The sequence below is a fragment of the Cricetulus griseus genome, chromosome 2, assembly GCF_003668045.3.
Source record: "Cricetulus griseus strain 17A/GY chromosome 2, alternate assembly CriGri-PICRH-1.0, whole genome shotgun sequence".
In the NCBI taxonomy this organism is placed as follows: domain Eukaryota; kingdom Metazoa; phylum Chordata; class Mammalia; order Rodentia; family Cricetidae; genus Cricetulus; species Cricetulus griseus.
The window spans coordinates 182,216,119-182,225,823 of NC_048595.1; positions in this window are offsets into that span (position 1 = coordinate 182,216,119).

A 9,705-nucleotide genomic window follows, 5' to 3' on the forward strand; every position below is an offset into this window, starting at 1 on the left:
CAATGAAAAAGATTTTTTAGATTTAGATAGTTGTCCCATTTTTGGCCACACGTTTTACTAAATGTACACTTGTCTTACTCTGCATTGTACCCACACCTAACTATTGGGTGTGCATCCTACCCTAGTTCTTCCTTGCCCTCCTCATTCAAATAATTTCTGAAATCCCATCACCTCCAGAGTTTTAGAACTAACAATTGTTTTAAGTATGGTGAGAATGCTTCTATATTGACTAGTATAACCATGATTTTAAATATAGTGCCTTGTTTTTCCTATAAAACTTAACTTGTCAGGGCACGTATCTAATTATTGGTTGATTTATATATACCTCACCAAGTTCCAACATGCCATACCTTTGTTTTCCTCTACTATACTCCAACTGTAATGGCAACTACAACTTATTACTTATAGAGAACTTATGTGGCATTCCCTGTATATCATTTGGACATGGGATGGAAAATGTAGGATACCCAAGAGATCTGGGAAGAAGGGATCCCCACCTGCAAGGTAGAGGAAGTGGGGAGGCGGGATTCTAGCACACCTACTTTTGTCCCAGGAGAGGAGAGTGACATCTGGCAGATAGCTGAGCATGCAGTATGTGCAAACAGGACAGACACAAAACTGAAATAAGAAAGAAACTGTTAAAGGCTACTCTTCAATATATATTTACTGAGTGAATGAAAGTAGAATAATTGAATACAGAGCTTCATATTTATGATGCAAAGTACTTTTTCCAGCTATAAAATATTAAGTCATGTGCCAGGTGGTGGTGGTACACACCTTTAGTCCCAGCACTAAAGAGGCAGAGGCAGGCAGGTCTCTGTGAGTTCAAACCAGCCTGGTCTACAAGAGCTAGTTCTAGGACAGCCTCCAAAGCCACAGAGAAATCCTGTCTCCCCACCCCACCCCCCAAAAAAGAATAAATCATGTTTCAGGAGGTTGAATGACTATTCAGGATCTCTTACAATTCTGATTATGATTTTTTTGTTTGTTTAGGAGGGGATTTTTGTTGGTTTGTTTTGGGGGTTGGAGGATAAGGCTTTTTTGTTTGTTTTTTGAGACAGGGTTTCTCTGTAGCTTTGGAGGCAGTCCTGGAACTCACTCTGTAGACCAGGCTGGCCTCGAACTCACAGAGATCTCCTGTCTCTGCCTCCTGAGTTCTGGGATTAAAGGTATGAGCCACCTTTAATTTCATTTTCGTACTGGCATATTGCATACGTTTTTTTTTTTTAAGTGATTTGCACTCTTAGTCATGAGTCACATGACAAAATGTGATCATAATACTAACAGTGAAATCATTGTAAACATATTTTAAAGCATTTTTTAAACTAATGTTTATGTATCTGTTTTTTAAATTTCTGTTTAATCTTAAAAGAGTTGCCCCTTCACTGTGCATCTCTGTCTTGGGCCTGGTTTTAAAATAGCAGTGATTTTTATTGGTGTCGGAGTGTAAGTTTTGCAGATAATTTGGCTGCTTCTAATCTGATTGGAAGTGACCCAGCTCAAGGAGTTGGGAGCTTTCCCTTTTCATGATCAACCTAGGTAGGTCACTCCTTTTACCTTGAGGAGTGACCTAATAGTATTACCCAGTAGTAGTGAAATGTATTAGCTTAATTCTTCTACTACAGAAATGCGACTCTTCTCCCTGAAGCACTACAGGCAGTTAATGGTTACTGGAGAAAGAGGAGTCTTTTTTCTTCAATAGGCACTGATACGTTGTCCATACTCCATTAAATAACACCCAATACACACACCCAGCACACACATACTCATGCAAGCAACCCTTATTAAACCCAATGGGTCACAAAAACAAGAAGAGAAGATGTGAAAATAAGAGTGAGGTCGGTACTGTGTCACAAGCCTTTAGTCCAAGCACTGAGGTCAGAGGCAGGTAGGTGGGTCTCTGTGAGACCAGCCTGGTCCACACAGTGAGTTCCAGGACAACCAGGGCTACATGGAGATACCCTGTCTCAAAAATAAAAAGAGAAGAGAGGGTTGTTAGGAAAAAGAAACAGTTCACAATGAGTAAGGGGTGATTAGAGAAGTAATGAGGATAAAAAATAACCAAATTATACATATCTGACATTGTCAAGGATGGGCCAGTGCGATGACTCAGTAGGAAATGCATTTGTTGGCACAACTGATGACCTGAGTTCAATTCCCAGGACTCAGATGGTGGGAGGAGAGAACAGTCCCCACAAGTTGCCCTCTGACCTCCACACAAGTGCCCACATACACACACTGACACACACAACCATCAATATAATTGTCAAGGAATTATAAAGATTTCCTAATACACCTTCCTGCTTGGCCTCCTCATGTTTCCTGAAGACTTCATATTTGAGATTAGTCTGAAAAGATAGGTGGCACCCTCTCCAGATCCTGCAACTGAGTTCAGGAAAGCCAAGAAAGGGGGAAATAAAATGTCTGTATAGTAAAATAAAAGGATGAAGTTTCAGCCGGAGTCAATGAGTCCCACTCTCATGTCCCATCTTTAGGCTGTCATTCTTCCTGAATTGTCAGACTGGGCTACAGTTTCAAGAAAGAGTCGAGGGACTGGAGAGATGGCTCAGTGGTTAAGAGCACTGGCTGATCTTCCAAAGGACCTGGGTTCCATTTCTAGCACCCACATGGCAGCTCACAACCATCTATAACTCCAGCTCTGTGGCCAAACACCAATGCACATAAACAATTAAAAATAAAAAAAAAAAGTCTTACTGAACCAATCCCCTCCACCATAACCCTTTCACACCTAGTAAAAAAATTCCAACTGGGCAAAGGACAATTGGAAGTCAGGCACACTGTGAGACTCATGCTCCTAGTCACACTTGTTAGCTGAGGCAGAGGCAGAATTTGAGACAGTTGAAACCCTGCCCACTTCCCTCACATTAGAGAAACAGAGCAGAATCCAGCAGCAGCCTTGTCTAGAACTTTGGTGGTCACCAGCATCAAAAGGACAGCAGCAAGACTTCTGAGCATGCGTTAACTAGCACTTGCCTGTCGCTCAATCCCCAGCACCAAAAAACCAATAAAGGGTAAGAGGAGCAGCACAGAACAGCCTAACCTGCCTGTGATGGTTGGGCTGGGCCAGATGCTTTCATAGTCAAACTTCATTCTAGATATTTCTGGAAGGTGTCTGGGTGACATTTAATTTCAGTCAGTAGCCTGAGTGAATGGGTCTCGGCCAGTAAGTAGGTGGCTAGACTAGAACAGAACTCTGCTCTGAGGAAGGAAAGGGATTGCTAGCAACTTCTAGCTTGATCATCAGCCCTCCCCGCCCTCCAGCTTGCCAGTCTTGAAGGGACTCTTTAAAATACATCTGCCCTATGTAAATATACCTCCTGTCTGTCTGAGACGTTTTTATGGAAACTGGACTAACACACCTTCTTGCAGCCTTTCCAAAGGGTGTGAAGGAGCTAAGGAAGCCTGCGGCTTAGAGTGAGGGATTGAGACAGAAAGGTTTGACATCTGTTGAACATATGCACGTTGTGATACAACGATCTATATACACTGTGGTATACTACATACCAAGCAGAAAACATGGGGGTAGGTGAAGCTCTCATACAAATCATCTAAGCTTCCAAGTGCCAAGTACTAAAGAGAAATCACAAAGTAATGTAGGAACACCAAGGGCTAGTCTCTGTGTGGGAGGAGGAAGCACAAAAGACATCTATGAGCTGGAGTCTAAGAATGTCAGCCTCCAGGGACTGACAAACGGATTCAGTTCCTTGTAGAGACCTGAAAATAGCAATCCACAGCCTCCAGGGGAAAATGGGGGAATTCTCAGGTGGCATCCCTAATCTCCTTATGATGTGCTTTTTGTTTTAAACCATACCTAACCTGGGGAGTACTTCAGGAAGTGGTGAGGGGACTACCTTTCAGTCACTGGGCTGGCCTTCACTAGTCAATAAGAGCAGAAAATTGAAGACTTTTTTTTTGTTTGGTTTTTGGTTTTTCAAGACAGGGTTTCTCTGTGTAACTTTGGAGCCTATCCTGGCACTGGCTCTGGAGACCAGGCTGGCCTCAAACTCACAGAGATCCGCCTGCCTCTGCCTCCCCAGTGCTGGGATTAAAGGCGTGTGCCACCAATGCCCAGTGAAGACATTATTATTAAAACAAGTAAATCGGTTAAAATGGCTAAAACATAATAGTAATGTCTTGCCTAAACAAAAATGGAAAACTAAGCAGGAAATGTTCTTGCATACCTACTGTGTGTAAACCACTGCTCTGTCTACTTGAAGAGAGATTTATAAGGACTAGGGAGATGGCTCAACAGTTGAGAGCACTTTGGCAGGTTTTGGTGGCACCCATCTTTAATCCCAGCACTCAGGAGGCAGAGGCAGGGATCTCTACGAGTTCGAGACCAGCCTGATCTGCAGAATAAATTCCAGGACAGGCTCCAAAGTTACCTTTTGCAGAGGACATAGATTCTAGTCCCAGCAATGACCTGGCTTTCTGTAATTGCAGTTCTAGAAGGTCTGGCACCATCTTCTGGCCTTCAAGAGTACTTTACAAATACATGGTGTGCTTGCATACATGCAGGCAAAATACTCACATAAAAAGAAATAGTTCTTGGGGGCTGGAGAGATGGCTCAGCAGTTAAGGGCACTGGCTGTTCTTCCAAAGGTCCTGAGTTCAATTCCCAGCAACCATCTGTAATGCCCTCCTTTGGCATGCAGACAGTATTAACACATGCACACTGTGGAAATAAAATGTATTCATGGTAATAAATAGCCTTAGAAATCAATCTATGAATGATAAAGTCCCAAAGGAGTAACACAGATGACAATGACCATCACTGTATTGCTAAATCTTAGAGAATGTCTCTTCAGCCTGAGCAACATGATAGAACATCTAGACATGAAAATGGTTACAGGCCCCTAACACATGTGGTAGGGGTCCCAGGACTCCCTGAGCTCTTCGGCCAGCTTGTCTTATCAATCCCTAAGCATCAGCTTCAAGAAGAGACCTTTTCTCAAAGAAAAGGTGAACAACAATTGAGCAAGACACCCAATGTCAACTTCTGCCCTCAGCACACATCATAGAACACACACAAAAATAAAATAAATAAAAACTAGAATTTGACAGAATATTTGTTAGAGAGGTTTATAAAAGTTACAAATTTTTCACCTGGGCACATGAGGCAGGGCAGGCAATGTTCATCCCCAAAGGTGCTTCTCAGATTGAGGAACCCTTGAGGTTTTCCTGTTCATCAAAGGATGCTGGGATGACACAGCTATGAGACACAGCTGTGGAGAACACAGGTGAGAAACAGCTGTGGGTAACGGATAAGACACAGCTTTGGAGAGCACCAATTAGTCACAACTATGTAGAACATGGATGAGACAAAGCTATGTAGAACACAGATGAGACACAGCTGTGGAGAAAACAGATGAGAACACAGCTATGGAGAACACAGATGAGAACACAGCTGTGGAGAACACAGATGAGACACAGCTATGGAGAACACAGATGAGACACAGCTATGGAGAACACAGATGAGACACAGCTATGGAGAACACATGAGAACACAGCTGTGGAGAACACAGATGAGACACAGCTATGGAGAACACAGATGAGACAGCTGTGGAGAACACATGAGAACACAGCTGTGGAGAACACAGATGAGACACAGCTATGGAGAACACAGATGAGACACAGCTGTGGAGAACACAGATGAGACACAGCTGTGGAGAACATAGTAATGAACACTGAGGAGACACAGCTACAGAGAACACAGGGGTGTGGGGCTGAGTGCTGAGCCTCCTCTCACTAGGATCCTGAGTTGCTTCCAGAACTATCAATGTATTGGATCAGGAATGAAATGGTCAGACAAGATGCTGGGAGTACAGAAACATCCCATTACCTCCAAATTCACTGGGGAAAATCACCTTCCCCGTGTTAACCCCTTCACAGAGTTCCAGAAGTGTGTGGCCCCTTAAAAGAAATAGGTTTTGGGCTGGAGAGATGGCTCAGAGGTTAAGAGCACTGCCTGTTCTTTCAAGGGTCCTGAGTTCAATTCCCAGCAACCACATGGTGGCTCTCAACCATCTATAATGAGATCTGATGCCTTCTTCTGGCGTGCAAGCATGTATGCAAATAGAACACTGTATATATAATAAATAAATATTTAAAAAAATAGGTTCTGCTGGGCGTTGGCGGTGCATACATTTAGTCCCAGCACTCGGGAGGCAGAGGCAGGTGAATCTCTGTGAGGTCAAGGCCAGCCTGGTCTACAGAGAGAGTTTTAGGACAACCTCCAAAGCAATACAGAGAAACCCTGTCTCAAAAAAAAAAAAAAAAAAAAAAGGAAAGAAAGAAATAGGTTTCATTTCTCTAATCCAACACTTCGTTTCTTTTACTTACTATATTTCCTTTAAAGGATTTTAGTTGGTTGATCATAAAATGAAGGATGGAGAAATGAAATCTCATTGTCATAGGGAAAAGGGAAGTCACCAAATTATAGGAGTCCAGCATTTCTATTTTTTTTTAAAAATGTTTTTGAGGGGCCGGGCGTTGGTGGCATACACCTTTAATCCCAGCACTCGGGAGGCAGAGGCAGGTGGATCTCTATGAGGTCAAAAGGCCAGCCTGGTCTACAGAGCAAGTGCCAGGATAGGCTCCAAAGCTACACAGAGAAACCCTGTCTCGAAAACCAAAATAAATAAATAAATAAATAAATAAATAAAATGTTTTTGTTCTTTGAAATTATAATTACATCATCATTTGTCCCCTTTCCTCCTTCCAATCTCCCATACCCTACCCATCCCTTGTTCTCAAATTCATGACCTCTTTTTATTTAATTATTAAATATGTATACATATATTTACATACACATATATGACTAAATACATGAACATAAGCTGCTCAGACCATGTAATGTCACCTGTGCTTATATGATCTCAGGGCTGAAGTCTTGCTACTGGATAACCAATTGTGAGGTCTCTTCCTCAAGGAAGACCATTTCTCCCACTTGGTATTCCCCAGTTGCCCATAGTTCTTTGTCCAGGGTTAAGGCCCTTTCATGATCATGTGTATTGGTGTCATGCTGATTCAAGTCTTGTTTAGGCATCCATGCTGGTAAAGTTTCATGGGTGTAACATCTGACATTTCTAGAATCTCACAGCAAATGTCCTGTGCCTCCGACTCTTACAATCATTCTGCCCCCTCTTCCGCAATGATCCCTGAATCTCAGTTTCAGGAGCTTAGTTGAGGATGTAACAATTGGGCAACATTTTTCTTTTTAAAAATAAAGTGAGGGCCAGCAGGACTCTCCAGCAGGTAAAGGTGATTACTTGTACCATGATGACATGAGTTCAATCCATCAGACCCACGTAGCAGAAGGAGAGAACTGACTATGAAGAGTTATTGTCCTCTGACTTTCACATGAATGCCATGATATGCATGCATACATACACACACACAAATAAGTAAGTGTACATTTGTTTTAGATGTCTTTATTTATCATGTATGCAGTGTTCTGACTGCATGTTATGTCTGCAGACCAGAATAAGGCACCATTATTGGGGTGGTTGTGAGCCACCATATGGTTACTGGGAATTGAACCTAGGACCTCTGGAAAAGCAGCCAGTGCTCTTAACTGCTGAGCCATCTCTCCAGCCATAAGTGTACATTTTTAAATTAAAAAAAAAAGTTGAGGGCTGGAGAGATGACTCAGCAGTTAAGAGCACTTGTTTCTCTTGCAGAAGACCCAGGTTCAACTCCCAGCACTCACATGGTGGTTCACCGCCTTCCGTAATGCCAGTTACAGGGTATCTAATGCCTTCTTCTGACCTCCATGGGCACCAGGCACACACGTGGTATACATGCATACATACAACAAAACACTCACACATAAAACAAAATGAATACATCTTGAAAAAATAAATATAAAATAATAAAAGTAAAGTGAAGAAAAGCATCTGCTTCAGAAATAACTAACAATCTATTCCCCCCACACCTTATCATTTAGAACTAGCATGACATTGTGATGTATCTTTTCATCCCCTGAGGGACACTGCAGTGATGTTACACTATCACCTCTGTGTCCCCAATACCCATGTGCAAGTAGACAGTGTAAAACAAAGGATGTCTCAGTACACTGGCCTTTGCCAGGCCCTCCCTCCGCTTTCTCTCGAGGTACTAATGTAGCAGAGATATCTGGGTGTATTTCCTTTGAGCAAAAGACTGTTTCATGTGTGTGTGTGTGTGTGTGTGTGTGTGTGTGTGTGTGTGTGTGTGCGCGCGCGCGCGTGCGCGCGCTCGCAAGTGCCTACAAGCAGCAGTACATGCAACACCACCCATGTGGAAGTCAGAGGACAACTTTTTTCATTACGCCTCTATGTGGTTTCGGGGATTGAACTCAGGCCACCAGGTTTGCATGGCAAACGCCTTTATTCACTGAGCCTTCGGACCTGACTGTGAGCAAACTGCTAACAGACATAAATCTTACTTTTGAAATGCTTTAAAGCGATTCTTTGTAAGAATTACACAAGATGTATGTCTGACTTCCTGTTCCCTATTCTTGTCTGAAAGTAATAATCTGACCGGTGATGGTTTTTAATGACTACATATCTGTTGTTATTAAGATGGCACTGAAAACAGTAAAAGCACATATATTCCCTCTAAATGGCATTGCTCAATTTCAGTTTCATATTTACATATTTCATATTAAATGTTGCCACAAAACTGATCATAGTTATTGATGGAAAATGGAAGAAGTCAACCACCTAATTAGAACACACATACACACATATACATGGGTTGGGGGCTGAGGTAGGATCTTAAGTAGCCCAGGCTAGCCTAAACTGGCAATGTACCCAAAGATGACATGCAACTCCTGATCCTCCATTCCCTTCCAGTCCAGTGTTGGCATGAACCCTACCCTGATTGGCTATTTCACAATTTTAAAGATGACTACTTGGTTTTAAATAAAGATTGTCCATTTTATTTTGTCATGTGCACTGTTTACCTCAGTGTAGCATTCATATTTAGAAAATACTGAATAGTGCACGTGGTAATTGAATTGTTACAGCCTGATTGAATTTAACAGATTGTCCTTTTTGTTGTTTATTTTGTTTTTGTTTTCAAGACTGTTTCTCTCTGGCTATCCTGGAACTCACTCTGTAGACCAGAGATCCAACTGTCTCTACCCCTGGAGAGCTGAGATTGAGACTAGATTTAACAAACTTTTAGTGAATACAGCTACAGCCAGCTCGAGAGAGGAGAAAATGATACAGGCCATCTCCATCCATCCCACAGGCGTGCTGGGGAAAGGCCATGGTTGGTTTCTCTGACTTGTGCTCTCACAACTCCCTGGAAGCCAGCCTGTCTTCAAACACAAGCTGCTCAGGCTGCTGAGTGAGAACCAGTCACTTTGCTTTGGAGTCAACGCTTGAACAGGCAGGCACCAAGCTATTGCAAAAGGCTGCAAGAGATAAGATCTACTTTTCTTAGACACGGTATTTAAGTTGTCCCGCTGCATGGCCACCACTTCCACATTTTGAAAAGAAAAGTAAATGTGTGCTTTCTGCATGACCACAAGACCAGCCTGCCCCCCATCCCTCCCGCCTTGCCTGCTGGGCAGAGGCAGGGTAGTATTAGAGGTGCAGCCATCTGCTTGCCTTGGCTCCTGGGGAGGCTAGACATGCTAATTGGCACCCTTGCCCCGCCCTCACACACACCCTTACCCTCATGCCTCCACCATCT